We start from the raw sequence: 7,549 nt of genomic DNA on the forward strand, positions 1-7,549 counted from the left end.
GTTTTGTTCTGTGCAAGGCTGTTCTACTACAGCGTACTCAAACTTGAAAAAAAGCGACTTGGTTTTACTGCGTACGTTCTCCATGTCTAATGCGCCAACAATGATCTTCAGTTTCAAAAAAATTATATGGAAAAGAAGGTCGCCCTAACTGAGCATTTTAGTAATCGTATTAGGGTGTTGTACCAATGCTATGCATGGCCGAAAAGTTCACTCGTTGAAACGCACTCACGTTGGGCTCAGAATCAGATAAGTCATGGCAAGTCGTCAAGCAAGAAACTCGACTGAAAAAAAGGTATTCACGACCGTCGCAGGCTTTGTTGTTGAAAGGATACACTGCTTTGTTCACAAGCTTCGATAGTATAATTCTGTAGATTTATTCAAGCGTGAGTTACGAAAACGTCTTGGTGAGCGTGGCATGGAAGATTCCTTCAATGCAGCGTTTTGCAAGAGTGCTGGAAATTTTTTATCACCGTGTGCTGCCTTAAATTTTTGCAGAGCAGATGAAATCACTCAGCGTCTGAATTAATTTTAAGACTGCATATTTGAAGAATACTAGCCTGAAAGGTAGTGGCTTGGATGAGAAATCATGGGAGAAATTGAGTTACACGTCGCGTTAAAAAGAAACAGAACACGCTAGTGTGTGTGTGTGTGGGGGGGGGGGGGGGCTGTTTTCCGGCGCATAAGCACGACCCGGAGACTTTCGTACAATTGACTCTGCATGCGTACCTCGCAGAATGACGGTGTTTACATCTGCGGGCACCATCCCGACGCGGCCCGCCGAGTAGTGAGTGAGCCTGATCCGGCTGTGCGCCGTCAAAGCCGTACGACGGCCCTGAGGAGCTGCACTATGCCACTGCTCAAAGTTAAACCACACGCCCTCAAGCTGAGTTCATGTCGTTGAAAAAAACAGCGCTGAGTGCAGTGAAAAAAGGTGTCCGCAGCTTAACTTTGAGCAAGTCTAACGCAGTCAGATTGCGTTACAAGAGCTAAAAGTTGAAGGTATGTTCTAAAAGCAACGATGCAAAAGCAGAAACTGCTTGAAATCGGGAAACGCCATTCCCACCAGTCTCCTTTATTAAATGATCTGTAGTTCAATGACTGAATGTAAACTGTTCGCGCTTTCTAAGAGAGCAAAGACAAAACGCAATTGCATAAGACAGACGGCATTCTATAAGCGCCACGGACTTCACAAGGACCACTCCTTTTACGTCAACACAATCTTTTCCGATCAAAAACTCCAAACAAGCATATATCAACGAGCATTGCACCGACGACAGGCTGCGTATGAGGTGGTGCGTATGAGCTAATCTCTTCCAGCGCGACGTGCAGAGATGTGTGGTTACCAGAGATGGGCAATTGCCCTCACTTTTGCTTTTCCTCAATCACTCTCACCATTTAATCCTTTGCCCTCCTTCACCATCAATTTGTAAAATTATCTGGCCCTTCCTCGTCCTCACCCTTACTTCATCGGTCTTCCCGCACCGTCGCCCTCACAATCAGCATTTTTAGCATTCAAGCTAATGGTTCTCATTGCAGGTGCAGTCCTGTCTCGTCGGTGTGTGCAATTTGATTCCCAATCGAAACTGCTCATAAAGCGAGTCATTCGTAATAAAGAATCATGAGGGAAGAAATGATATCCAGAAATAAACAGTTCGGGATTTAATGTCTACATCTATGCATAGCGGTTAGTAGTCAAGTGGCAATTAAATAAAATCTTGGAAGCTACAAGTGTGCTATCATGGTCGCCATATTTTGTTTCGCATACACGTACACTGTTCTTTTTTTCGCCATCACATAACGATTAACCTACCCTCAAGAGTACAATGCGATAGCATAAAACATCCCTCCCGCGCAATTACTCCTTCTCTGTCGCCTAGGTTTCTGCCTAAATGGCAACATACGCCGAACTGCTCATTCTCTCCATTTATAGGCAGTCCGGTGGAGCATCGGGAGACAGACTAACAGCCTTCTCTGGTTTTAGGCCGAGCCCTGCCGCCTACCGCCCGCTATCTGCCTGGCTACGTTCCGCTTTCCTGCTGACCTGTCTGGCGGATGAGGGAGGGATCGTCGATGAATCAAGAACAGCGTAGAACTACCTGAAGAACGTGGCGAAGGCGTCGCTGCTCGCGCAAACTACGGTATTGACGTCACGGACCACAGCTTTAAACGTACAACACTTGTGATGATAGCTCGAAGTCCGGTGGAGCATCGGGAGACAGACTAACAGCCTTCTCTGCTTTTAGGCCGAGCCCTGCCGCCTACCGCCCGCTATCTGCCTGGCTGCGTTCCGCATTCCTGCTGACCTGTCTGGCGGATGAGGGAGGGATCGTCGATGAATCAAGAACAGCGTAGAACTACCTGAAGAACGTGGTGAAGGCGTCGCTGCTCGCGCAAACTACGGTAGTGACATCACGGGCCACAGCTTTAAAAGGACAACACTTGTGATGCCAGCTCGCAGTCCGGTGGAGCATCGAGAGACAGACTAACAGCCTTCTCTGCTTTTAGGCCGAGCCCTGCCGCCTACCGTCCGCTATCTGCCTGGCCACGTTCCGCTTTCCTGCTGACCTGTCTGGCGGATGAGGGAGGGATCGTCGATGAATCAAGAACAGCGTAGAAGTACCTGAAGAACGTGGCGAAGGCGTCGCTCCTCGCGCAAACTACGGTAGTGACGTCCCGGACCACAGCTTTAAAATGACAACACTTGTGATGCCAGCTCGCAGTCCGGTGGAACATCGGGAGACAGACTAACAGCCTTCTCTGGTTTTAGGCCGAGCCCTGCCGCCTACCGCCCGCTATCTGCCTGGCTACGTTCCGCTTTCCTGCTGACCTGTCTGGCGGATGAGGGAGGGATCGTCGATGAATCAAGAACAGCGTAGAACTACCTGAAGAACGTGGCGAAGGCGTCGCTGCTCGCGCAAACTACGGTATTGACGTCACGGACCACAGCTTTAAACGTACAACACTTGTGATGATAGCTCGCAGTCCGGTGGAGCATCGGGAGACAGACTAACAGCCTTCTCTGCTTTTAGGCCGAGCCCTGCCGCCTACCGCCCGCTATCTGCCTGGCTGCGTTCCGCATTCCTGCTGACCTGTCTGGCGGATGAGGGAGGGATCGTCGATGAATCAAGAACAGCGTAGAACTACCTGAAGAACGTGGTGAAGGCGTCGCTGCTCGCGCAAACTACGGTAGTGACATCACGGGCCACAGCTTTAAAAGGACAACACTTGTGATGCCAGCTCGCAGTCCGGTGGAGCATCGAGAGACAGACTAACAGCCTTCTCTGCTTTTAGGCCGAGCCCTGCCGCCTACCGCCCGCTATCTGCCTGGCTGCGTTCCGCATTCCTGCTGACCTGTCTGGCGGATGAGGGAGGGATCGTCGATGAATCAAGAACAGCGTAGAACTACCTGAAGAACGTGGTGAAGGCGTCGCTGCTCGCGCAAACTACGGTAGTGACATCACGGGCCACAGCTTTAAAAGGACAACACTTGTGATGCCAGCTCGCAGTCCGGTGGAGCATCGGGAGACAGACTAACAGCCTTCTCTGCTTTTAGGCCGAGCCCTGCCACCTACCGCCCGCTATCTGCCTGGCTACGTTCCGCTTTCCTGCTGACCTGTCTGGCGGATGAGGGAGGGATCGTCAATGAATCAAGAACAGCGCAGAACTACCTGAAGAACGTGGCGAAGGCGTCGCTGCTCGCGCAAACTACGGTAGTGACATCACGGGCCACAGCTTTAAAGGACAACACTTGTGATGCCAGCTCGCAGTCCGGTGGAGCATCGAGAGACAGACTAACAGCCTTCTCTGCTTTTAGGCCGAGCACTGCCGCCTACCGTCCGCTATCTGCCTGGCCACGTTCCGCTTTCCTGCTGACCTGTCTGGCGGATGAGGGAGGGATCGTCGATGAATCAAGAACAGCGTAGAACTACCTGAAGAACGTGGCGAAGGCGTCGCTGCTCGCGCAAACTACGGTAGTGACATCACGGGCCACAGCTTTAAAAGGACAACACTTGTGATGCCAGCTCGCAGTCCGGTGGAGCATCGGGAGACAGACTAACAGCCTTCTCTGCTTTTAGGCCGAGCCCTGCCACCTACCGCCGGCTATCTGCCTGGCTACGTTCCGCTTTCCTGCTGACCTGTCTGGCGGATGAGGGAGGGATCGTCGATGAATCAAGAACAGCGTAGAACTACCTGAAGAACGTGGCGAAGGTGTCGCTGCTCGCGCAAACTACGGTAGTGACATCACGGACCACAGCTTTAAAATGACAACACTTGTGATGCCAGCTCGCAGTCCGGTGGAGCATCGGGAGACAGACTAACAGCCTTCTCTGCTTTTAGGCCGAGCCCTGCCGCCTACCGCCCGCTATCTGCCTGGCTACGTTCCGCTTTCCTGCTGACCTGTCTGGCGGATGAGGGATGGATCGTCGATGAATCAAGAACAGCGTAGAACTACCTGAAGAACGTAGCGAAGGCGCCGCTGCTCGCGCAAACTACGGTAGTGACGTCACGGACCACAGCTTTAAAAGGACAACACTTGTGATGCCAGCTCGTAGTCCGGTGGAGCATCGGGAGACAGACTAACAGCCTTCTCTGCTTTTAGGCCGAGCCCTGCCGCCTACCGTCCGCTATCTGCCTGGCCACGTTCCGCTTTCCTGCTGACCTGTCTGGCGGATGAGGGAGGGATCGTCGATGAATCAAGAACAGCGTAGAACTACCAGAAGAACGTGGCGAAGGCGTCGCTGCTCGCGCAAACTACGGTAGTGACATCACGGGCCACAGCTTTAAAAGGACAACACTTGTGATGCCAGCTCGCAGTCCGGTGGAGCATCGAGAGACAGACTAACAGCCTTCTCTGCTTTTAGGCCGAGCCCTGCCACCTACCGCCCGCTATCTGCCTGGCTACGTTCCGCTTTCCTGCTGACCTGTCTGGCGGATGAGGGAGGGATCGTCGATGAATCAAGAACAGCGAAGAAGTACCTGAAGAACGTGGCGAAGGCTTCGCTCCTCGCGCAAACTACGGTAGTGACGTCACGGACCACAGCTTTAAAATGACAACACTTGTGATGCCAGCTCGCAGTCCGGTGGAACATCGGGAGACAGACTAACAGCCTTCTCTGCTTTTAGGCCGAGCCCTGCCGCCTACCGTCCGCTATCTGCCTGGCCACGTTCCGCTTTCCTGCTGACCTGTCTGGCGGATGAGGGAGGGATCGTCGATGAATCAAGAACAGCGTAGAACTACCTGAAGAACGTGGCGAAGGCGTCGCTGCTCGCGCAAACTACGGTAGTGACATCACGGGCCACAGCTTTAAAAGGACAACACTTGTGATGCCAGCTCGCAGTCCGGTGGAGCATCGGGAGACAGACTAACAGCCTTCTCTGCTTTTAGGCCGAGCCCTGCCACCTACCGCCCGCTATCTGCCTGGCTACGTTCCGCTTTCCTGCTGACCTGTCTGGCGGATGAGGGAGGGATCGTCGATGAATCAAGAACAGCGTAGAACTACCTGAAGAACGTGGCGAAGGCGTCGCTGCTCGCGCAAACTACGGTAGTGACGTCACGGACCACAGCTTTCAAAGGACAACACTTGTGATGCCAGCTCGCAGTCCGGTGGAGCATCGGGAGACAGACTAACAGCCTTCTCTGTTTTAGGTAAGCAGCCTTTTTGTTGAAGTTGTGCTCTTTTTTTTGCTCCACCGGACTGCACCATTCCTTGAGCTGAATTATGCCGCAGAAGTGTGTGACATGTTGTAAATGCATTGAAAAAGATGAACAATATCTAATTTGCAATCGGTGCAAGAAGAGGTATCATGCTGGCAAATGTTCGGGCGTGAACAGTAGGAATTTGAAGAAAATGAATCAGGGTGAAATCAAAGCTTGGGAATGTGACACGTGTAACAGAGAAGGAAAAGATGATGAAACTGCTTCAGATAGCAGTGATGCGGAAGAGCGCAGGAAAAGAGCACTATCTGAGTCAAGTGAGCACAGCTCTTTGGCTAGGCTGATTGGTGATCTAAACCACAAGATAATGGATGTCTTGGGTAGGCTTGAAAATCTTGAAAGAAAGGTAGATAAGCAGTGTAACACAACTGAGGCCATTGAGAAGTCAACTGAATTTTTAGCAGCTAAGTTTGAAGACCTCCTGACAAAGGTGAACGATCAGCGGAACGAAATTGCTTAACTAAAGAAAACCTCACAAGAACTGAAACAAAACTTGCAAGAAAAAGATAACGAAATCGCAAAGCTCAGGGACCGAGTAGAAAGTGGAGAACAATATTCGAGACGGAAGAATATTGAAATACACGGCGTTCAAGAAGCAGAGGACAAAGATCTGTACCAGGTCCTAGTGGGCCTTAGCAACAAGCTTGATCTGCCGGTGCCTGAAAAACACTCACTTGAAGCTGTGCACAGATTAAAGGCACAGAAAGACAAAATCGCACCCATAATCGTGAGGTTTACAGAGCGGAAAACAAGGGACTTGTGGCTGACAAAGAAACACGCCCTTCGAAGCGAAAATATTTTCGTGAATGAAAACTTCACGACAGCTCAAAAAGAACTGTTTTGGAAATGCAGAAAGCTCGGCAAGGAACTCGGGTATAAATTTATCTGGACACGGAATGGCAGGTGTCTAGCCCGCAAATCGGAAGGCACTAATGTGATCGTCATTACCACTGAGAATGATCTTGCAAAAATGTCTTAGATGGCTTCATTCGATTCTTTTCGCGATTGGGACCTACACGTTTCCAACGCTACAGCTGAAAACAAGACAAAAGGAGAGCTTGTCTTAATACACGTAAATGTGCGGAGCATAAAGAAGAACTGGGATCAGTTATGCGCATATTTACACGCGAGGCTTGCTAACATCGATGTAATAGTGATCACAGAGGTCAATCTCGATACAAGCAAACTGAGTAGGTATACACTGACCGGGTACTCTCAGATTGGTTTATGCAGGGAAACTCGAAAAGGCGGAGGAGTAGTTATATTTATAAAAGATAACTGGGTATTTCATAATATCCCAGTAAAATTCAAGTATGCGGAAGTTATTTTTGTCACCCTGAGCAAAATGGATGTTACCTACACCATATGTGCGATATACAGACCGCCGAACATGAACACAGATCTGTTTTTTGAGGAACTAAACTCTCTACTAAAGAAATACATGAACGACCAGCACCTTATATTGGTAGGGGACTTCAATATTGACGTAATGCAAGTATCGAGGAAGGTCGTTACAGATTACCTTAATATCATAGCTGAATATGGACTGGTAAATGTAATTAATGACTACACAAGAGAGGAATACTTGGGCACGAAAATTACAAGATCGTGCATTGATCACATTGTTATTCGGCTAAGAAATCAGTGCTACACAAGCAGTGTAATTAGAGTCAAACTAGCTGATCATTACTTTACGTCTCTTGTAATTATGTCTGACAAAAGGAATGCTGACTGTGACACCAGAATACAGAAACAGTACATAGATAACGAGAAAGTTGACAAATACATAAAAAACACAGACTGGAATGCGCTTTTAGTGTTAGACCATGTTAG

Source organism: Amblyomma americanum, chromosome 1 (genome assembly GCF_052857255.1).
Source record: "Amblyomma americanum isolate KBUSLIRL-KWMA chromosome 1, ASM5285725v1, whole genome shotgun sequence".
Lineage (NCBI taxonomy): Eukaryota > Metazoa > Arthropoda > Arachnida > Ixodida > Ixodidae > Amblyomma > Amblyomma americanum.